The sequence below is a fragment of the Pantherophis guttatus genome, chromosome 3 (assembly GCF_059756535.1).
Source record: "Pantherophis guttatus breed Tessera chromosome 3, ASM5975653v1, whole genome shotgun sequence".
NCBI lineage: Eukaryota > Metazoa > Chordata > Lepidosauria > Squamata > Colubridae > Pantherophis > Pantherophis guttatus.
In genome coordinates this window covers 96,518,181-96,542,890 of record NC_142065.1, presented here as the reverse complement: position 1 = coordinate 96,542,890, position 24,710 = coordinate 96,518,181, and the positions used below count along the sequence as shown (strand labels likewise).

Below are 24,710 nucleotides of genomic sequence, written 5' to 3'. Positions count from 1 at the left end.
AAAGAACTAATTGTCTGGCTCCTGGATACTGCCTGACATTTAACAAGACAGTGGCCCTCACCAATATACACAGAAAAGTTGCCAGGTGACATCCTAGCTAGGAAAAGTCCATGACTCTTGATTTGAACCAGCAGTAATATTTCCTTGGGCATTTGGACATTTCCTTTCCAGCTCAGCCATGGGTGGAGTAAGCTGCTTCATATTTTCACTCCAGCTACGAATCTAGCTTTGATTTGCTGCCCCTCCAGAAGGCTGCTTTTAATCAGTACAAATGGTAGTACATTATTCAGCACCGAGAGCACGAACAGCTCATCTATTATTGACCCTTAATGACATAGAGTTATACTTCACTAATTGGATAGAAGAAGAGTTTTGAAAAGTTAGGGTGCTCTGACCTCCCCCTCCCCCCTCCTCTTTCTTAGACAAGTGCCTTCCAGAATAATATTACTGTGGGAACACAAAATTGTTAAGAAGCGTGGTCCTAGTCCAAAATGACTTGAAAATTACGTGGGGTGTGGTGGTGGTTTCAGGCAAAAAACATGGTCAGCATCATTTCAGACTCCATGTGGAAAAGAATTGTGATCACTAAGGCCATTCTTTCTTAAAAATAGCATCCAATTTACAATACCACAACTGAACAAAATACATCTTTTTGCCAGATAGAGTTGTTTGCTTGTTCTTAATGCAACAAGTTTTTGAAGCTGAGAAAAGCATGAAAAATACTTAAAATTGTTGAATTGGGAAGATCTATTTAGACCAGAGGTCTGCAACCTTAAACACTCAAAGAGCCATTTGGACCCATTTCCCACAGAAAAGAAAACACCAGGAGCCACAAAACCCTTCCCGTGCCTGACTATTTCTTGAGCGGCCACAAAACTAGCATATGTAATTGAAGTAAATGTTCTGTTTTCTTCTGAAACTTTTCTTTTCTTGGATTTATCCATGGTTGGCCTACCGGGGGTTGAAAAGCTCAATAAATTGCTGGCACATTGGCAGTTGTGACACATATTTTGAGTGACAGGGAGCTGCAGCAGAGGCATGAAAGAGCCACATGAGGCTCCAGAGCTGCAGGATGCTGACCCCTGATTTAAACCATGATACATTGCCCTAGTAACTCTCTCCAATGCCACTCTTGGTCATGTTTATAAAGGTCCTTCCTCCTTCATTAAAATGATGTGGGATTGGGATTTCAGGAGCTAGTGTGTAGCCAGATAAATTGAAATGGGTAGTGTTTCTAATCAAACTGAGTACTTCACCACATTATTTCAAATATTTTAAAATTTACCATATCTCCCTTTAGATGTTACAGCTGTAAACGTGATAAAATTTTCTATATCCTCTCCTTTAGCTTCACGTTCCAAGCAGATGAAAAAAGCTTAGATCAAATGTTTATTGAAAAAAATCATGAATACACACACACACACACACACACACACACACACACATACTGTACGTACATACATACATACATACATACATACATACATACATACATACATATATGACAAAAATGGCTTTCTGAGGCATGAGAACCAGAGATTCCTGTCTCAGTGGTTTCACCCTTTATACCTATCATATTTTCTCAGAAATATACAGCTATATCGATCACTTTTCTTTGGGCTTAGTTTTTAGTCCCTGGTCATGTTTGTTTCCCTTTTCTGAATCTGTTCCAATTTCTCTGAATCTTCTTAAAATATAGTGCCCAGAACTGAACGCAGTCTGACTGATTTGAGAGGCAGCCCAACCAAAATAGAATAGAGTGAAATGGCTACATTTCCTAGTTTTAAAATGTATTACTGTCGATGCTGCCTAAAATTGCATTTCTCTTTGTAGCCACCTCACATTACTGATTTATAATCAGTTCTCAATCAACTACCGTTCTCAAATTTTATTCACAGCGCTCTTACTCAGTCAAGTATCTCACATTCTATATCTGCATATCTGATTTTCATTTTCAAAGTGAAGAAAATTGCACTTGCCTCTATTTTGAATCCTTTTCTCCAACTGTCAGTCTTGGGTACATCAGACAAGAAACATGACCAGATGAGCTATTTCTATTTCATTGTAAGGCTACAATAGTACAATCTTGCAAGTCGGAAACTACAGCTCTCATATTGTATCCTTTGCTCATTGCATCCTTGAGAAGTTAGAGAGGGTCCCTTCTGAGCCTTGTTCTTCTCCCATTACACAGCTGTAGAGTATGGCCTTCCTTATCTGACCATATCCTAGGTCAGGGGTCTCCAACCTTGGCAATTTTATGATTTGTGGACTTCAATTCCCAGAATTTCTCAGCCAGCATGTGTTGGCTGAGGAATTCTGGGAATTGAAGTCCACAAGTCATAAAGTTGCCAAGGTTGGAGATCCCTGTCCTAGGTAGTTTCTCTCTGCCCCATTTCTCAGGGTCTTCATCACATGTCATTCCATCAATTTAATGAGACATTTGATTTTTATTCCTACCTTTTGGGATGGTATTATGTTTTATATTGGGATGCCTGCAACTGATCTGAAATGTTGCTAACAGATTTTCCCTTTGTAAACAGAAAGTTCTGCAACTTGCAGTAGCTATGCTGGTTACCAGCAGGTTTCCTAATGCAGTTCAAAATGCAGATTATTAATTTATAAAGCCCTGTATGGTTCAAGTTCTCAGTCGTTATTGGACCTCCTTCTTCAAGTAAAATCTTCCCATTTTGTGCATACTGTGAGTGAAGGACTATTGTTAACTATATCTTCCTAGATTGTTTGAGCAAACAGCAGTATGGAGGTAATCTTTTCCCATACACCAATCTTATGGAATTCTCCAGTGAGAATTCTATCTTATATTCATAATAACTCTGAGTGGCTGACGAACAAAGCATAAAATCAATATAAACACTTCTCCTAACGGCGGGCACGGCAGTCAGGTCCGGGAGTGACACAGCTTCTCTTCCAATGAGACCTGGTCTGCTGAAAGTTTTAAGTCCCACCTCTTCCTGTGTGATTCAGTTTTTCAATTCGGTCTTCTCTGAGACAGTCGTGTCTGTAGTAGTTCCAATCCATTTGGAAAACCTTTTTATTTTTTGTTTTATTTTATTATTTTGTTACTGTACCTTTAAATCTCAACCAGAGCAAGGAAGGCTTTGCCTGTAGCCGCTCAAAGCTGCTGGAGCAGCTCAGGGCTGCCTGAGGGCAGATCCCTTTCAGCAGCGCCCACAAGTTTGCTCCATAGAGCTGGCTGATTCCCCCAGGCCGCATTGAAATTTGGAGTGGGCAGTTTGCTGCACAAAGGAGCTTTTGCTCTGCAGCAGTTTTTGGTGCGAGGATTTTTACCGCACGATTTATAATTGCCTCAGGCAGGACGGCTAGAGATTCCACGCTCCCCAGGAGGTCTCTGCAATCGCAAGTATCTGGGGCTTGAGTTGTAATTTGAGTATCTGGCCCTTGGAGGGACTTGAGCCTTGCCTGATAAAGTTTTAAAGGCATTTACATTTACCGGAGGCTAACTTTACAATGCAAATGGCCAATGCTACTGCAGCCAGAGTTTCTCACAAGTCATCCAAGAAGAAAAGGCACCGTGGGAAGGATCCAGATGAAGGCCCCTCATCACAGCAGCATTCTGCTTCTAAATTGTCACGCCCATCTAAATCTAAGGACTCAAAATCCTCTAGGGATGAAGAAAGACGCCATAGGGCTATGGAAAGAGCTTTTAAAAAAGCCCAAGCTGAAAAGGCTAAAGCCTCAGCCCATACTCAGGTTTCTTCCCCTTCTGTGTCTGCTTCCACTTCAGGTGTTCAGCCCCCTGCCCCCCTGCCCCTCAGCCACCTCATACTCCTTCTCTGTCTCCAGATAGATCTCTTCATGAGAGCTCATGCATGGCTGATGCATCATCAGTATTTCCTGTTGTCCTGGCAGAACCTGACCATAACATCTCCGAGGCTCAGGATAATTCTCAAACTGATCCAATGGTGGCAGCCTCTACTTCTGGAGGGGGCAATTCCAAAACAGACCAAATAATTCCTGAGATTCCCCCTGTTCTGGCTTCTCTTATATCTACTGCCATTCGCCAGGTTATTGCTGAAGGCCTTTCTCAAAGGGCCCCTTCTGAGGTTTCTAACATAGAAGGTCATCATAGTCATTCATAGAGACCTCATGTGTCGGGCGTTTTGAATCTCATCAAGGGGAGCAGGAATCACAGGCTTCTGACAGCCAAGATTCTCTTTCAGAAGGGGAAATCATCCCAGATCAAGATCTCTCTGAGGATGAGGGCCTGGAACCAGATCAACCTTCCTTTGTGGGGCTTTTTAAGCCCCAGATGTTTAGATCACTATTGTTTAAAGCTCAGCCTGTCACCCGCCTTGGTGTTCCTAGCTCCAGGCCTGATACAGCCGTTTCGACTTCTGATCCTACTACATCAGTTTTTCTGGAACCCACAGTTCTCACTGAGGCGGTTCCAGCTCCCAAATTGTTTTCTGATGTGCTTCAAAGGCAATGGTCCTTTCCCTGTACAGGTCCTCTTCCTAGCTCGCTGGACAAACACTTTTATAATTTGGCAATTGAATTCTCTAGCTTGTTACAGGTTCCTGCTTTAGATGCTCCAATAGTGGCCTTGTCATCATCTTCACCTGTGGCCAGTCCAGTGGAGAAATCCTTGCGTCCAGAGGACAAATGGGCGGAGAGGACCCTGTTTAAAGGACATCAGGCTTCAGTATGGGCAGTCCAAGCTTGCTCTGCTGCTTCATTCTTTAACCGCGCAACGATCCTGTGGCTGATGCAACTCCAGAAGAGAATCTCAGCGGCTGACCTTAGGTCTCATCAAGACATTAATAAAATACTGGCCACGGTAGAATTCTCAGCAGATGCCACTCTTAACGCAGTTAGGTTTTCTGCTAAATCAATTCGATCCTCGTTGACTTCCAGATGCTTACTCTGGCTCAGAAATTGGCAAGCTGATCAAAGGGCTAAATGGCGTCTTGCCTCCTCTCCTTTTCAGGGAGACAAGTTGTTTGGGGCTCCTTTGAAACCCCTCCTTATTGAAACTAAAGATCATAGAAAATTTTTGCCTTCTCTCTCCTGAAGGTCTGAAGTTCGTTCACAGGGCTTCTTTCGGACAGGCTCCTTTCGTGGCCAAGATTTCAACACCTACCAGCAGCATTCCCAGCACTTCTTCCAGCCAAGAGGAACTCAGCAGCAGGACACTCAGGTTAGACCAGGTTACAGATTCTCTTCCAGGAGACCTTTTAAAGGCTCCAGGGACAGATCCTTCCGGCAAGCCCGTTAATTCTCCACCAGATTCCATGATTGGTGGCAGATTATCTTTCTTTGCAGACCACTGGGATGCCACCATTTTCGGTTCCTGGGTGAGGAATACGGTTCGATTTGGCCTAGCTCTTGAATTTCGCTCCAATCCCCCCAATCTCTTTCTGCACTGCCCTCTGTCCCTGGACATAACCAAAGAGCTCAAGTAGATGCGGCTATTGATCACCTTCTACAGATTAAGGCCATTCAACCGGTCCCCTGTCACCAGCAGAGACAGGGATTTTATTCCCGGTTGTTCCTAGTGCAGAAGGCTTCAGGGGATTGGAGAGCTATTCTGGATCTAAAATCCTTGAACGGGCATATAATTTACCACTGGTTCAAAATGCAATCAGACCTGGAGACTTCATGTCTTCAGTGGATTTAACGGAAGCTTATTTACATATCCATATACTTCCTGCTCATTGCAGATTCCTCCGTTTCTGTTACAATGGGCGACACTTCCAATACAGGGCCCTTCCCTTTGGGTTGTCCTCAGTGCCTAGAGCCTTTACTAAGGTCATGGCCGCCCTTATCAGCCATATTTCATCTATACCGGTTAGAATTCTTTTTTATCTAGACGATATTATCATCCTTTCCCAATCTGAAAACAGGGCATGCCGGGATATTTCCACTTCCATACAAATTTTGAGGGCCCATGGTTTTTCCATTAATTGGAGGAAGAGCCATCTTACACCTTCAACATCTGGGAGCCATAATCGATACCGTAGCTTCAAAAGTTTTCCTGTCTCAAGATTGTCAGGATAGCCTCACTGACCTGGCCGCACATTTTAAACACCATAGGTCAGCCTCCCTTCAAGATTTATCTAGCTTATTAGGTAAAATGGTATCCTCTTATGGCCTAGTATCCTGGTCTCGTCTCCATAGCAGGGAATTGCAGTGGCTTCTTCTTCCCCATCAACGAACCCTCAGCAGCACCTCAGTCTTCTGACTCTCTCTCCCCACAAACGTCGTGGAGTCCCTATGCTGGTGGTCCCCCGAAGCAGTCTCTAGAAGTTCCCTGTTCCAGGAACCTTAGAGGGTAGTCATCACCATGGATGCGAGCCTCTCAGGTTGGGGGGCATACCTGGGCACTCACATGGCTCAAGGCAGATGGTCTCCACTGGAGAGTGCCCTCAACATCAACCTTCTAGAGCTACGGGCAGTCTACCTCGCCCTTCAGAGCTTCAAACACCATGTGCTAAGCAAGGATGTTCTTGTGCTCATGGACAACATCATGGCCAAAGCACATATCAACAGACAAGAGGAGATCCGATCGCAGGCCCTACTTCAGGAATCCCTTCGCCTGGGTCTCTGGGCGGAGTCCCGCCTCACGTCTCTCCATGCAGAACACATCTCTGGAATAGCCAACGTTCAGGCGGACTCCCTTAGCCACACTACAATTGACAGGCAGAGTGGAGCCTTCACCCTCTTCTCTTTCAAGAGCTGACAAGGAGGTACGAGTTACCACTGGTGGATCTGTTTGCCACAGAACTCAACCATCATCTTCCATGCTTCTTCTCCCGATTCCCATCTCCGGAAGCAGAAGCAGTGGACACCCTTTGCACCCCGTGGCCTCCAGGGGCTCTCCTTTACACTTTCCCTCTGTTCCCTCTCATAGCCAAGGTGATCCGGAAACTTCTCATGGAAAAGGCAGAGCTCATCCTTCTGCCTCCCCACTGGCCTCGTCGTCCGTGGTTTGTGGACCTCGGGTCTCTGTCAGTGGCTCCTCCCTGGTGGATTCCCGACAACCAGATATCTCTCCTTCAAGGCAGTCTGGTCCACCCAGATCCTTAGTCACTCCAGCTAGCCCCCTGGAGGTTGAGCAGTTCCTCTTGACAGAAGCGCTGGTTCCTCCAGAGGTCATCACTACCATCCAGGCATCTCGCCGTCTATCGATGACTCGTATCTATGACGCCATGTGGAAGGCCTTTTCCAGTTGGTGCAGATGACACAATATCATCCCTACCTCAGTATCAATAGTCCAGATTCTTGGGTTCCTTCAGGAAGGATTCTCTTCGGGTCTCTCACCAAACACCTTAAGGATACAGGTATCCGCCATTTCATCCATCCTGTCATTGGCATCTTTAGGTTCACCTTCTAGGGAACCTCTGATCCGCAGCTTCCTTCGCAGGGCTACCAATCTGCGCCCATCTACAATACACAGATTTCCAACCTGGGACCTAAACAAGGTACTGACTGCACTCACCAGGCCTCCATTTGAACCCCTGTGGGAGGTGGATCTCGAGTATTTGTCTTTCAAGGTTTTGTTCCTAGTGGCGATTACCTCAGCTCACTGTATTTCAGAGCTGGTGGCCCTTTCTATCCGTAAGGATCTGTGTATCTTTCATGCGGACAGGGTGGTCCTCTGTCTTGATCCGGCCTTTGTACCTAAGATCAACTCAGTCTTCCACAGTTTGCAAGAACTTGTTCTTCCCAACTTCTGCCCATCACCTCAGCATCGACTCGAACGGATATGGCATACCCTTGACGTTCACAGGGCGCTTAAAATCTACATAGCCCGTACATCGTCTTTCCATCGCACGGAAGCCTTGTTTGTTGCCTTCCAACCCTCTTCCATGGGTTACAAGCTGTCAGCTACAGCAATCGGCCGCTGGATATGGGCCACCATCACTTCAGCTTATGCCGCTCAGTCCTTACCAGTACCTCGGAATATCACGGCCCACTCTATAAGGAGCGTGGCCACCTTGGCGGCCTGGTCTACCCGGGCTTCCTTGGAGGACGTTTACCGGGCGGTCACCTGGATGTCTCCTACTCCATTCATCCACCATTACCGGCTGGATGCCTATGCTTTGGCTGATGCGTCCTTCGGACGGAGAGTATTGCAAGGAGTACATTTGGAAACCGCTTCCCGGACACGGCCTGCACCCTCCCTATAGGACATTGGCTTTGGTATGTCCCAGACCTGACTGCCGTGCCCGCCATTAGGAGAATGGGCATTGGTCTTACCTGATACACCCTTTCTATATCAGGCGGGCACAGCAGTCAGCCCCTCCCTGTCTGGCCATCTCCGGGCACCGGGGGGTGGGAGGCAATTTCATATGTTTCTTACCATTGCAAACACGACTTTTCTGCTGCTCTACCTCGTCTCAAAACTGAATCACACAGGAAGAGGCGGGACTTAAAACTTTCAGCAGGCCCGGTCTCATTGGAAGAGAAGCTGTGTCACTCCCAGATCTGACTGCCGTGCCCGCCTGATATAGAAAGGGCGTATCAGGTAAGACCAACGCCCATTTTGGACACCTCCCCCCACCACTCATTGACATCCAATAGACAACCCTGGTTTAAGCCAACACATTATCATAATGCTTGTGGGAAAAGCCAGATCTTCAGGTTTTTTCAGATAGAAATGTAGGAGCCTGCTAAAACTTGGAGGGAAAGTTGTTCCAAAGGGCAGAACATTCACTCCACAGAAGTTCAAAATGGCAGTTGATTTTCTCTAGGCCAGGAAGTCACCTGACTAGAGTGAAAATTTGAAGAAAGGATGAAGTGATATGGCCCTATATAGCCACATCACTCTACAAATGTGTGTCTGGAGAATAAAACTGAGTTTTAGTTGCACTTGTGTCCTACTAGGGAAAAATGTTTCTATATTGACTGATACTTTTCTTACTATTAGTAACTAGGTGGCATGAGTAATACTAAGGCATATGAGCCTAGCCTTGGCTTGTCTCTTTATTGAAAAGCGTTATGTGGAAAAAGCCTTGATTATTTTTTCTGAAATTTAGAGAAAAGGAAAGGCTTTGATCTTGTGATAAGATTGATATTTATAAATAAATAAATAAATAAATAAATAAATAAATAAATAAATAAATAAATTGCATTTTCAAAGCCGTTTACAAATTCAAACCATTCAAAGGGAAGGTTAAACTCATTGATCAAAGCAGATATAGCATATGCAAATTAAGATAAGCAATAAAATGAGATAAACAGAGAATTTTAAAAAGCAATAAAAATGAAACATATTACAGCAGGATTAACAAATCTTTAAAAGATCAGGGAGAAATAGAAGGGTCTTTATCTGACACAGAAGACAATAAAAAAGCACTAGATATACAATATCTCAGTGGTGATAGCATTCCTACGTTAAGATCACATCGAATAGGCCTCTTCCTGGGTAAATATGTACTTGGTGCATTTTAGCAGGGCTGGATCAAATAGCTGGTCCTCTGAGGAGGATTTCAGTATACAGGGAAAAGCATCCAGGAAGGGCCATTCATTCTGATATTCCTGATATCTCATCTCTTATCTGGACCAGTCTACCCTTATACCTTGACTCTTCACAGAAAGGGAACTGCTTTTCTTGGTTTATTTTAGAAAAAAACCTTCCCCAAAGAATCACATATTAGGAACTTGTGAATGAAGGTAGTCTGTTCTTATGAAGTAGAGTTGAGAGAAACAATTTCCTTCTTACCTTTAGGCATGGTACAGTGCATGTGTCTTCCTAAATCCTGGGCCTGGAAGGGTCCTACATAATATCTAAGATGTTCCTAGCACTGTGCTCTTCTCATAGCATTTTAAAACTTGATGTTGATGTTGTTCCTTAGATCTGTTGGAGTCACTTTCCTACGTGATAGCCCCAAGTGCTCCTGCCACCATTGGGATCCCTTTGGTTTTTACTTTCCATACCCTCTCTAGTTCCTCCTTGAAGCTCTAACTTCTTCTTCCTGATGCTGCTGCAAGTTGGCACTGCTACATCTATCATAACCAGTGTCATCATCTGGAGATTGTGAGATCACAATCTCCCTCCCTCCCTCCCTCCCCCTTTGTCAGAAATGATGAGATAGAACTATCTAGGCTGTTGCAAGTGCATATAAAAATAAGAATCCATAGACTGACAATAACTACAAGTAAATGAAGATAATAGAAGAACAAGATATTAATTGGGGGGGGGAGTTGATTACAACATTTTAAATGAATCCAAAAAAATGTTAGATGACATAAATGGAGAACAAGATGATAAAAAAGACATTTGGGATATTCACAGATCCAAGAATGAATTAGAATTGTGCTTTTGGGTGAGTAATTGGCTTATAGCCCCTATCTCCCCCAAATACAATGCCATTAGAATATTGAAAAATCATTCTATGCTTAAAATCCTACAAGCTAGGCTCCAGCAGTATGTGGATCGAAAACTACCAGAAGTACAGGCAGGATTTCAAAGAGGCAGAGGACCTAGAGATCAAATTGCCAACATATGCTGGATCATGGAGAAAGCTAGGGAGTTCCAGAAAAACATCTATTTCTGCTTCATTGACTATGCTAAAGCCTTTGATTGTATGGATCACAACAAATTGTGGCAAGTTCTTAAAGAGATGGGTGTACAAGACCATCTTATTTGTCTCTTGAGAAACCTATATATGGGTGAGGAAGCAACAGTGAGAACTGGACACGGAACCATTGATTGGTTCAAAATTGAGAAAGGAATTTGGCAAGGCTGTATAATGTCATCCTGCCTATTTAACTTATATGCAGAGCACATCATGAGAAAGGCGGGGCTAGATGAATCAAAAGTTGGAATTAAGATTGCCAGGAGAAATATCAACAACCTCAGATATGCAGATGATACCACTCTAATGGCAGAAAGCGAAGAGGAACTAAAGAGCCTCTTGATGCGGTTGAAGAAGGAGAGTGCAAAAGTTGGCTTGAAACTCAACATTAAGAAAACTAAGATCATGGCATCCAGCCCTCTCAGTATGTTATCTGTTCTGAGAAATGAAAGCTTGTAGAAAGAAATGAAAATTGCAATCTATAGGAGCATACTTCTGCCCTCTTTGTTATATGGATGCAGGAATTGGGTAGGTCAAGAGAAATGCATATGTGTGTGATAAAAAAAGTTTATATCAATAAAGGGAATACATTTAAAGAGAATATTCTCTCTCTCTTTCTTTCTCTCTCTCTCTCTCCCTCCCTCCCTCCCTCCCTCCCTCCCTCTCTCTCTCTCTCTCTTTCTCTCTCCCTCCCTCCCTCTCTCTCTCCCCCTCCCTCTCTCTCTCTCCATCATTTCTAGTGGATTAATCCAGGGCATCTTTTTAATTGATCAAAAGCTTTTAGTCTACCTGGATAATTGATTCAATGTTACATCCTTACAAGGTTTTGTGCGGCTGCAAGATTTTTTTTTTTTTTTTTTGGTAATCAATTACAAAGTGCACAGTTCTTTTTCATTGATGGGATTGTATTCATCTTCTTTTAAGTTACAGATTTGTATAAGAGTTTGTTGTTCCCTTCTACCATTAACAGATAATATTTTGTCACTGGGGAAAATATTATCTCTTCCTGCTTCTGAACAAATGCTTCCAATTTAGAGGAAAGAGTGTATAAAATTTGATTGCATTGGTTCTGCTTTGCAGTCTTATTTTATCTTACTTTTGTTTGTACCTGAGATCCTCACATTTAAAAAGAATCATGGAATCATTGCCACTAATGGTTATGTTATGTTATGTTATGTTATGTTATGTTATGTTATGTTATGTCATGTCATGTCCTGTCATGTTATGATTTTTCTCTTTTCTGTTCATAAGTTTCCAGATATCTGAAGGTTCTCCAAAATATCCAAAAAGCTCTCTTTCATTTGCTTGGCTGTCAGGTAAGATCATGTTGATATTATCATAGAGGATTATGGTTATACATTTTATTAGAAGGGATATCCAAATTCTGATAATTAAAAAGGATATTTTTAACGGTATCCTGCATCCCTTAATGATTCATTGGTGACTTTTCTAGAAGTACTTTTTATTTATTTATTTGTTTGTTTGTTTGTTATAGTCAAGATCTTAAACTTTCAAAATTTCCCTTGAAAAAAAATTGGTTGAAGGCTTTCCTCATCCCACATTCTAGACCAGTTAGATAGCATTATATTCCTATGGGCTCTATGAGCTATTGCTAAGTCAAAGTTTTAAAGACAATGCCCTGTAAATTTAAGGCAGGGCTACTGGCATGAATCTGTCTAGATTTTCTGCCCAAAATGCTGTAGTTCAAACAGGGAGTATGCATTAAAAATAAAACAAAACATGGGCTTGATTCAGTGGTGAAATCCAATTTTTTTTACTACCGGTTCTGTGGGCGTGGCTTGGTGGGCCTGGTGTGGCTTGGTGGGTGTGGCTTGGTGGGAGTGGCAGGGGAAGAATACTGCAAAATCTCCATTCCCACCCCACTCCATGGGAAGGATACTGCAAAGTCACCATTCCCTCCCCACTCCTGGGGCCAGCCAGAGATGGTATTTGCCAGTTCTCTGAACTACTCAAAATTTCTGCTACTGGTTCTCCGAACTGCTCAAAATTTCTGCTACTGGTTCTCCAGAACCTGTCAGAACCTGCTGGATTTCACCCCTGGCTTGATTCCATAACATAGGGGTGAATCTTGCCATCTACATCATTAGACTATGAATGAGCATTGATAAAGATGTACTGTAGATTACCCAAGCATTCTCTCAATATTTTTGTCTACATCTGTCACCGTTCTGTACTATTTTCTGCCATAACTGGAGCTGGTGAAATTGGGAGTCCAAAGCATCTGGGAATCATCATCTATCTATCCTGACATTACGTAATAAATAATGCTGAGAGTGGTCATAAGTTAAGTATGAACTCTCATATGAATACAGATTTGGTCCTGAGTTCCAGAGGAAGAGTGCCAACTCTTATGACCACTTCCTTACAGGTACCATAATATTTCAGTGCCTCTATTGGTGACTGGGGATAATGCCTCATTGTTTGCTGCACTCTGCTCAGAATTTCCTCAAATGCCTCCCTTGCTGATTTTCTAAAAGTATTTGAGTGTCCCCCTGGTGAAAAGAGGCCCTTGAATTAAATGGAATCCTCATTTGAATCAAGATGATGATTGATGCTTTGATTAATTTCTGAACTAAAAATAAATAGTTCCTGTGCTTATCCAGTAATACTAGGTGTGGAACTCATTTCAGTAAAGCCGTTTTAGGCAGATTAAGCCCTTATTGACAATATTTGTGGAATGGAAAAGTACAAATAAACCAAAAGCTTCTGCAAACTCTGTGTGTACATAGCTCTGAAGAAGAAAAAAAAATGAGGGAAGGAGTGGATATAGAACACCAAAACAACTTTTAAGAACAGTTTCTGAAAAACGATCGAATCATTTAGAACTGCAAAACTCCAGGGAGCAATTAAGAAAATGAGAATTTTTGGCATATTTGGTGTGCCAAAACAGAGACTCGTTGGGGCATATTTATTTGTTTAAGATTTATATCCTGCCATTCTTCTAGGAATTCAAGACAGTGTTCCATCTTCTAATTTTATACTTATTCTGACCAACCCAAAGTTATCCATTGTGGACTTGAACCTAGATCTCTTGAGTCCTAGTCTAATCACCCTAAATGCTATACCACACTGACAGTCATATGAGTGATGGTGCTCTTAGTCCACTGGAAAAATGATGAGTCTCTTTCAACCATGAGCAATGTTGACTGGCTCCAAGATATCTAGGGAATACCAATTCACACATTACCTACTGAAAAATGACTGCCTTCCATTTCTATATATATTACAGCAAGGAATTATGCCCAGTTCTATTCTCTATCTACGCAATATATGCATTTCATCTAAGCCAGGGTTTCTTAACCTGGGCAACTTCAAGATGTGTGGACTTCAACTCCCAGAATCCCCCAGACAACTTTGCTGGCTGGGGAATTCTGGGAGTTGAAGTCCACACATCTGAAAGTTGCCAAGGTTGAGAAACACTGATCTAGGCAATTATTAAAAAAAAAAAAAAAAAAACTTCTCAGTTATGAATGGAAACATTATCTTATCCGATACATAAAAATAATAAAACATATTAACTTCATCAATAGAAACTTCTTCATTAGCTCCTCAGAGTCAGGATTTATGTAATCTCTGATAATAAATCATTCTTTGACAATTATTAATAAAGGTGTGGAATTGTAGGGAGGAGTTTCTATATTTTAAAAAAATGTATTCTCTGCCTTGAACTATTGCATGCCCTTTTGTACTGTTCTAAGTCTATGTGCTTCCTCTGTTTGAATTCCAATCAATTTCAATTCCATTGTACCAGACAATATGGTTTACTAATGATTAGTCAATTAACCTCAAAGCCGCAAAGTAAAAGGTGAATGACCGAGTAATGTAATAGCGTAATTGCATTCTGAACCTGTAGAGTAGAAGTTGCATTCAAATGACTGGCATCAAAGTAAAATGAAAGCTACGTAGAAATTAACACAAAAAATGTAACATGGTTTCTTCTCATTTTTCCCCCAGTAATTCTCCCAGTTGCTTTCAACATTAAGCAAAGGATATGGGATTGGAGAGAGAAAGTGCAAATTGATTTCACTTCTTTTTCCCATTTTTATGCAATCTCCAAAACTAAGATTAGTATCAGGGTACCGTCAGTCAAATTATGCCGACTGGCGACTCCCAGGGGGAGGGCCTTCTCTGTGAGGGCTCCAACCCTTTGGAATGAACTGCCCCCTAAGATACGAAATATCCCTGATCTCGGTGCTTTCTGCCGTGCCCTCAAGACCCTGATGTTCCAACAGGCGGGGCTAAACATATGAACATGTGAATGTTTTTAAAATGTTATCTAATTTTAGGTTCTATTTAATTGGGCCAAACTATGTTATAATAATAATTTTAATTAGCAATTTTATGATGTTTGTGTATCTATATTTTTCTTGACTGTACACCGTCTTTAGTCCTACGGGAGAAAGACGGTATAGAAACATAATAAATAAATAAATAAATAAATAAATAAATAAATAAATAAATAAATAAATAAATAAGATTGAAAATCTCTTCTTGTACAAGAGCCAGGATTCCGAATCTACAAGGGATTGTGCACATGAAATAGAAACACAGTTCTGAAATCTTCTCAGAGTTGAAGCATCAAACAAAAACTACCCTGAGCTATAAGGCAGTGGTGAAATCCAGCAGGTTCTCACAGGTTATGGAGAACCGATAGAAGAAATTTTTAGTAGTTTGGAGAACCAGCAAATATCACCTCTGGCTGGTCCCAGAGTGGGGTGGGAATGGAGATTTTGCAATATCCTTCCCCTGGAGTGGGGTGGGAATGGAGATTTTGCAGCATCCTTTCCCTGGAGTGGGGTGGGAATGGAGTTTTTGCAGTATCCTTCCCCTGCCACACCCACCAAGCCACACCATGCCCACCAAGCCATGCCTCCAGAACCAGTAGTAAAAAAATTTGAATTTCACCTCTGCTGTAAGGATGTAAAAGGATGGCTTGGATAGGAACTAATGATACCTGATATGTTCAATATCCTTCCTTGGAAGTTTCATATTCAACAGATGTACAAATATCTGCAGTACAACTGGCATAATCTCAGCTGGAATGGATTGGATGGTACATGATTCTGACCATTGTATCAATAGGATTGGATTCACACTCCTTGGAGACTGGCGTCATCTTGTTAACTTCTGACCATTTTCCCTTGTGGGTTCAACTCCACTAACCTTTAGAAAATATTTTAGATCAATTAGTGTATGTTCATCTCTCTCCCCCTCTCTCTCCCTCTTTCTCTCCATGCACATACATACCAGGGGTGAAATCCAGCAGGTTCTGACAGGTTCTGGAGAATCAGTAGCAGAAATTTTGAGCACTTTGGAGAACTGGTAGCGGAAATTTTGAATAGTTTGGAGAACCAGCAAATACCACCTCTGGCTGGCCCCAGAGTGGGGTGGGAATGGAGATTTTGCAATATCTTTCCCCCAGGAGTGGGGAGGGAATGGAGATTTTGCAGTAGCCTTCCCCTGCCATGCCCACCATGCCACACCATGCCCACCAAGCCACGCCCACCGAACCAGTAGTAAAAAAAATTGAATTTCACCACTGATACAGACAGACAGACAGACAGACAGACAGACAGAACATAGGCTTTTTAAAAATGTCTTTTATATATCACACTTCTGAAATTTTGCTGGATATTTTCTTTGGCCTGGCTAGGTACCCTCTGCCTTCTGGTGATGGAGCTACATACTCTTCGTTGTATGCGTGGGAGTGTTATAGTTTCTAGATGCTGCTTTATGGTCTCTCCTATGAGACCTGAGAATAATAATTCCAGATTGTTCCTCTGATTTGTTAGTACATTTGTTCATTAAAATGAAAGTAAATAGTGAGGCCAAGGTTGATGAGGTTTGTGATTCTGGATATTTCAATGTTAGTGTGTATGGCTAGGTCTGGAGTGTTATGTAATACTGCTGCCATGGTTTACTTTTCCAGTTCTGGATGGATAGATGTGAATAGTGCTGTAACAATGAATGAAACCATAATATCATCTTCTTATATTTTTAGAGGTCTTTCATTTTCTCAAGGTATTGTAGTGGGCAGTTGATAGAATATTTGCTCCCCTATATGAAATGCCTTAGGTGTTTTCTTTAAAAAGTAATCCTTTGGCTAGGTTACATGCTGGGATCCTGATAACAATACAATTGGATGAAGAAGTATCTCAGACTTGTTATTTTGGGGAATCCATGGAAGTGTCGGAGGATAAATCCATTGATTATCATTCATGATTGTCCTTTTTTTTTTTTTTTTTTGGTGATTTGACTTTGCTTAGTTTGGTCTTAGGGAGTTCTTTTGATCAGATGTCTAGATCAGTGGTGGGTTTCAAATTGGTTTTGTGGGTGTGGCTTGGTGGACGTGGCATGGATTGGTGGGTGTGGCTTGGTGGACGAGGCAGGGGAAGGATACTGTAAAATCTCCATTCCCACCCCATTCCAGGGGAAGGATACTGTAAAATCTCCATTTCATCCCAATCAGCTGGGACTCGGGAGGCAGAGAATAGATGGCGGTGGGGCCAGTCAGAGGTCGTATTTACTGGTTCTCTGAACTACTCTAAATTTCCGCTACCGGTTCTCCAGAACTGATCAGAACCTGCTGAAACTCACCTCTGGTTTAGATTCTTGGGAAATAGATATATTTGTCCTCCAGTAATTCTTTGGCTGTTTCTTTGAGTTGTATTCTATAGTTTACAGTTTATTGTCATTGCATGTGGTACAATGAAATTAAATGCCGTCTTCAGTGTACATTATAAGTATAGGAATAAAAACACAAACATACATCCTTTACATTCTATATAATTGAAATTGAAAACCCGATATTGCACTATCCATGATAGTCATGATTTGGCCTTTGTCTGCTGGGTGAGTGATGATGGTCTGGTCTTTCTTTAAGTTGTTGAGGGCTTCTGTCTCTGCTTTGAATTTGTTCTGACTCTGTGTTCTTTTGGTTTGTGGCATGACTGAATGCCTTACAATTATAGGGGTCCTATGGTTTTAAATGCTACTTTTAAAGATTTCTAACTGATTATTATTCTCTGTGTTATAGTTGAGGTCTCCTGAGGGATATTGTGTTCTGCAGTTGATAATGGGCAGCTGCACATGTTGATTACCCATTTGGGTTCAGGTAACTCTTTGCTTATGTGGTTAACTTAAGCACTTTAGTTTGGAATTTTGTTGTCTTGTTGGTTGTCAGTATTTTTGTATATTTTGGGTTCGTGTTTTGTTTCTTTGAGGTTGTCTGTGGTATGCTGGTATTTGTTTAGTCAAAGGTGAACATCCATGATTATTAACAATATCATTTTTTGGACACTTTGTTGAGCTATTTTCCATCCAGCTGTGCAATTTACTAAACGTTTGTATCTGACGCTGGTGAGTTAACCTACTTTGAAAGATGTTCCACTGTGAAACTGCACACAGTTTCTTAGGTTCTCTTTTTATCATCTATTATTTATTACTATTTCTTAATATTTTATTAGGATGGAAACATCCCAGCTATATTTGCCTGGAAAAAGAAAAACAGTGGTTAAATATTTCCCAGTAAGATTTTTTTAATGTATTGTTCTACTTTTCCCATTTACTTGATAACTGGTCACTCAAAATGATTTGATGCATGGATTTCAATTGCAGTTGTAGCCTTGGTTTAGCCCAATGCTAAGTACCATCAAGGGGTGGGGGGAGGATATTAAATATTTAGCCATTTCTCCTATTTTTTTATACTGTAGGATATTTTTTCCTGCTGTCTTTCTTGTAATTAACTCATAACTCTGCTTGTTGAGGATATCCAACTATTGATGGAGGTGCTGTTGTCCCAATAATAACCACTCATATTAACTAAAAAAATAGCCAAAGATGGCTAAATATAGACCAAATATAACATATAACCATATTATTAAATACTAGGGCCTCCCATGGTTTTAATTCCATTAGGACTTAATGCTGTAGTAGGTTATTAAATTTAATATATTTAAGAATGAAATTATAATAATCAATACAATATATCAAATGCTATTTAATATTCAACGACCTTGAATTGTAAAAATAAATATGGGACATACTGTAACTCTAATTAGGAAGAAACAAATAAATGTGAGATTAGCACAATCAAATAATTGGCAATTTAGGCAAAGAATATTTCAGAATAGCAGTCAAAACAATTTATCATGTATAGAGAATTTAGAATGAGTTCTGTTCAGTGAGAAAAGGAAGGAGTTCAAAGAATGCTAGGAGAAATGAGAAAAATTTCAGGAAGGGATTTTCTTTACTTAGTACTTGGTTATAGAAGAAGGCAGGAAGAGAAACATAGAATGTCATCAGGAATTTTCAAGGAATTTTGAAGGACAAGGAAATTACAAGTGGTTGAATACAGTGCAGAGTGCAGAGGTAGTTTATGAGATGGAATAAGGCTTCACATGCCTCAAGGAGGTTTCTGTCTGGAAAAAGTAAAAGGCTGGCAAATGAGGGGAAAGTTTGAGACTGGGTATCCTTTCTGTAATTCTGAAAGTCAGCTATTGATGTAGAGAGAGAAAAAAGAAGAAAAAAACTAATTGAGTTTAACCTTCTCCTTTTAGAATATTTATTTATTTATTTATTTCCTCAAGCATGTATTAGATAACAGATATAAGTATAAACATGACTATGAATACATGAAATGGATACAAATAAAAGGGAACATTAAGACAGGGACAGTAGACACGCTGGTGCGCTTATGCACACCCCTTACAGACCTCTTAGGAATGGGGTGAGGTTGACAGTAGACAGTCTAAAGTTAAAGTTTTGGGGGTTTGCTGTGAAATAGAAGTATTGTCAAGTAGGTCTACCTTGGGTAAATGGATAATGCTAAAAAAACAGAGGGGCGGGAGGAGGAGAAATGGGCATGGAAGAATATTGAACCAAATGATCTGAGCCTGATCAAAAAATATCCTAAAAGGAAGGTTGTTCTAATTGTCAGACTGTCAGCACTTCAACCTGCATTTACTCTAGTGCTGACATAAGAAGGAGAAGAGGGGGCAGCTGGCAAGGGGGCGCTTGACATTTCACCTACTTATTTTCCTTGAAGATAATATCCCCTAGGAGATGAGATGGGAGGGGGGATATTCCTGGGAGCTTAAGTAGTAGATATGGGGAGTGTGATTTGGAAGAAGGCCAATGAGATGCAGAGAATTGGGGAACAGAAAGAGAAGGTTTGGGGTCAGGAAGTCAGAGTTGGCTATGCCACGATCGGGAACAGATTGTCGTGCTTAATAAAATGAAAGGTTTCTTGAAAGACTATCTGTTTGGAAATGCAATTTATTTTATTTGAGATGACATGGAAACCTGACACAGACTACTTTAATTATCAAAAGATGTTCCAAGAAAGAAGTGGATGAGTCAATAAAAACTAAATACTTATTGTTCATTCAAATTTAAAAAAAATTAGCCTAGGAGGTATTCATGGCTCTGACCATATTGCTTTATAGGACATCATCTGTTATATCTGCCAGAGTTTTACCAAGGCTCACCAGTACAAATGTGAACAATTGAAAAGGATATCTGCATATTCTTAGCTTGGAGAAGACATTCTATATGTCTTCTGAAAATGGTGTACACAAGAGATGATAGGAGAGACTGTTAAAGAAACCTTTTTTTAAAAAAAACCTGGGGTCCTTTTTCTAGTAAACCTGTCTATCAGGCTCTTACAACACACATTTACATTTCTTTATTTATATTTCATACTTCTAAACCAATCCCCTTTCTCAAAGAGGTCTCCAGAGGGGTCTACAATATACAGTAATATAACCAATAAATAAAACAAGGCATAAAAATTATATGAATACCAATTTTAAGACAGAAATCAACTGTTCCTTGCAATCAGTGTTTTTGACCTTAATATTATGGTTGCATGAATATTGAGCCAATTTGGGGAAAACATTTAATGCAGAGAATAAATAACAATGTTATTGCATTGTTAACTGCATTGTAGTTGCAGATCTGTACTTTCTCCTGTCCATCTACCTTGCTGGAATGGGACTTTTCGTCTCCTACCTTTGGCTGCATCTCCTCCACCAGCATTCCTCCTCAAGCGATTCTCCTCTGATTTTTCTCCTTGGCTGACATGCCTCCATTCATTTGCCCTGGGTAATAGTCCATGGCCCCTCCATCCACATGCTTCGGCATGGCCCGTTCACCAAAGAAGGGTTCGTCCTGGGGTTTTCGCCACCCGGGACAGTTAGCCACCAACCATTCAGCTAGCATCCAATGCCAGCAGAAGAGCTGCAGACAAATGGCTTTAGGAAAGCCAAACACTTGTTAAGAGAAGAAACAGGAGGGAGTGAAAACTCCCCTGTACCTGATCGTACCTCCCTGATAAAGAACAGGAAGGGAAGAGCGGAACCACAACAAGTGCCAGGGTTTGTGGGCCTTCCTTCCTCTCCTTTTTCCCTCCCTCCCTCCCTCCCTCCCTCTGTCCAGTCCATCCATCCATCCATCCATCCATCCATCCATTCATTCATCCATATCTTGTTCACTTTCCCTTCCCTCTTTCTCCCTTCAATCCCTCCCTCTTTCTCTTTCTTTCTTTCTTTCTTTCTTTCTTTCTTTCTTTCTTTCTTTCTTTCTTTCTTTTTCTTTCTTGTCTCCCTTCTCTCTTTCTTTCTCGCTCTCTCTTCCCCCTTCCCTTTGGATGAAGCTGGTGTACTTACCGTCCCTTCCCCCAGCTCTTCCCTTCCTGTTCTTTATCAAGGAGGCATGATCAGGTGCGGGGGAGTTTTCATCCCCTCCTGTTCCTTCTCCTAACAAGTGTTTGGCTTTCCTAAAGCCATTTGGCTGCAGCTCTTCTGCTGGCATTGGATGCTAGCCGATTGGTTGGTGGCTAACTGTACTGGGTGGCAAAAACCCCAGGACGAACCCTCCTTTGGCGAACGGGCTGCGCCAAAGCACGTGGGATGGAGGGGCCGTGACCCATTGCCAGGGCGAATGAATAGGGGCATGTCAGCTGAGGAGAAAAGTCAGAGGAGAATCGTCCGAAGAGGAATGCTGGTGGAGAAGGAGGCGTGGCCAAGGGTAGGAGACGAAAAGTCCTAGACCCCTACCTTGATGATGGTTGACCACTTCTTCTCTTTCCTCCTACCTTTCCCAGCATTAGAATCTTTTTCAGACGGCTGGGTCTTTGCCTAACATCTCTGAAGTAGGATAATTTGAGCTGGTCATTTTGCCTTGAGTGAGAACTCTGCACTGATGTGCTCAATGATCCATCAGCTGGTTTTCTTGACTGTCCATGGTATTCTCAAGAACCTTCTCCAACACCACTTCTCCAACAGAGTTCTGGTTCCAGCACTTAAAATGTTACTGAACCTTCCATAATACCTTATCACCTTACCAGTGGCTAGTAAATATTACTTGCAGTCAGTTGCTATGAAAATGTGCAAGCTGCAACGTATACATTTTAATATCCACTTTTTGTTGCAGTTATCTGAACTGCAGGATGAATGTTCAAACCTATGACTTTTATAAGCTTATAAACCCTGTTCTTAATTTATTACCTTATTAATCTCTATTTGATCATAGTAAATGTATGTGCTTACTTTTTAAATGATTAATACCTCTACTTACAGATACTGCAAAGCTGTTGTATTGCTTCATAGATAAATACTATAATAATTTGTGCCTGGAGCATTTTAGATTAAAACAATGTAGTAAAATAAATTTTTAAAATCCTTTTATGAGATAAAATAGAAAAATGTGTAAAGGGAACATACAAGGAAACTAAATGAAGAGACAATGCCCCAACAGTTTCCGTGTAAACAAAAATATTTTCAGACATTTTTTTTTAAAGAACAGGAGTAGGAATTACACTGGTGTTATGGGGTTATAACACCTTCCAAACTTGCAGCAAAAACCTCATACCTGTCTTCTAAGATAAGATGGCAGATTCATAAGCAGTGGTCAGTATCTGAGAGCATATAATAAATCAAAGTGAGATTCCAATACAGATCATTATAGTTATGTCTTTATCTTAAAATTAAAAGTCACATCCTCAAATAAAAAAAATGCTTTGAACTAGAAAAATGTCAGTCTACTTATACACAGTGTGAGATTTAAGTTGAAAGCCAGAAAGTTAGTTCTGTAGAAAATCAACTGTTAAGCTTAATGATCATGAAGAATAGCAAAAGTATGGTGTGATAAAAAGGTAACAAGCTTGAATTGACAAGAATGTCTGTCCTGTCTGATAGAGGGCAGTCAGTGGCTTTATACAGCCTCATTCTAGGAAACAATAAACATTTTTATCTATTCACTTCAGATAGCCTGTCTGAGGGCTTTTCTGTACTGTAGCCTTCTGATACTATATAGGAGAGGACTAGGCTGAGCCCAAGGGAGGGATCAAATGCATCCTAAATCACGAGTCCCTATGTACTTGAAAGAGATCTAAGTCTAACTCACCTTGAATGCCTTCTTAATTCCAGCTCATTTCTCTTGACTATTAGTAGCTCAGATTTTTGTAGAGAGTTTAAGCTTGCAATAAATCTTTATACACATTTGAACTGCCTGTATCCCTCAATTTTCCTGTCGCTTGACATTAACCTGAGCTATTAACCATCAAGGGAAATAAGTGTTAGGTTCCAATTAATGTACCCATCACAAATCGAACTCCAAGGCATTCCATTTCCTCAAAGAACAAATTTATTTAGATAGATCATCTTGGCATGAACTGGTGGAAAGCCAGTCCTAAAGGTTCCCATGCTTTCCACCTCACTTTAAGTAACAGTTTCTCATTTTCCCAAAACAATATGTCACATTGTCCAATTGGGATGAAAGCCGGTTGCTTCGCAACTTCTCTCCTTCTCCTCTGACCAGCCAGCCATTGGAATGTATCTGACGCATCAGCCAACTATGTTATTTTGGCTGAAGACTCCATCCACCTCTGCTCTCCCCCTTCAGGTCCAAACTGTGTCAACCTGAATTCACGTGAGAATAACCCATGATAGAAACAACCCCACAGCCCAGTCAGATTCAGGTTTGACAATAAGCTCTTGTGAGCATGCAAGGACTCATGATTTATGATGCATTTGACTCCACCCTTGGGCTTAGCTTAGTCATCTCCTACACTACAGTCCAAAATGTAGCCAACTAGAAATGAAACCAACTTAAAGAATCCCTTTCTAGATTTCCAACCCTTCCTTCAATTTTGCCATAGTAATGGTCAGTTGTTCCATTCAGACCATATTTTGTTTACCTTGATCCCTGATTGGTGGATTCCTTATTCCCTTGGTCTTTCCTGGACTGGCAAAAAACATGAAAAAGAAAATCTCACAATTTTACTTTTTTTTTTATTGAAAAGTTTTATAAGAAATACAAACATTTCCCCACCACCACCCTTTTCCCCTCCCCCCTCCCCCCTTCCCCCCCACCCCCCTCCCTAGACTTCCCAGAACAGGTACAGGGTATAGCATTCACAAACATAAAGCTAAAATATGCTAACAAATTATTACATTCATATTCTCCCTAAGTCTTTAACTCCTTATAGCTCAAAAACTATAAACATAAACTACTTAAAAATATTTCATTCATAAGCTATATGAATCTTCTAATCTCACAATTTTACTTGAGCTGGAAGAGAAAGTAGCAGAATTTTTGTCAATCTTAGCTCTTTTTTTAGTTTTGTAAATTTGTTTTAAAAAATTTCAGTCTGTGTAAAAACAAAATAAAATCTCCCTGAAGTCATGCTTAACCTCTTGTGATTTCAAGTAACACCCTTATTATTTTCTTGTCAACAATATGACAGTGATTTATCAATGCCTTCTTGTCCTTCAACTTGCCAATTTAGTCTACTGGAATTTCTTGAAGATCTCCCATCTTAGCTTAGCCTTTTGGAGATCAGTCAGTGTCATCAATCTTCAGCCATCTACTCAACATGAAAATAAGGAACTCTTTCCTATTTTTCTTGATTAGTATTTTGCAAGCATGCTCCCCAAATATATATACATATATGTACATTATTTGCATCACTATATGCATTAATAGCAAAGTAGAAACTCCAAAAGGACTTAGCTATGACTCAGTGTAACTTTTGGACAGCTAGCTAGTTGAATCTGAAATTCAGTTAAATGCAAATCTATCTAGATACCTCGGAATACTAGAAGCTGGAAGAATTTTTAGTGGTGACTG

At 40.9% G+C, this 24,710-nt stretch overlaps 1 long non-coding RNA gene across 2 annotated transcripts in view; it reads left to right on the top strand.

Moving 5' to 3' along the window:
* LOC117677322 (uncharacterized) overlaps positions 1 to 24,710 on the top strand; it is a 90,123-nt gene that overhangs the window by 50,864 nt on the left and 14,549 nt on the right. For both annotated transcript variants that reach the window (XR_015733179.1, XR_015733178.1), the window contains exon 3: positions 11,811 to 11,875. This is a non-coding gene — a long non-coding RNA (uncharacterized LOC117677322). The remainder of the gene's footprint in view (positions 1 to 11,810; positions 11,876 to 24,710) is intronic.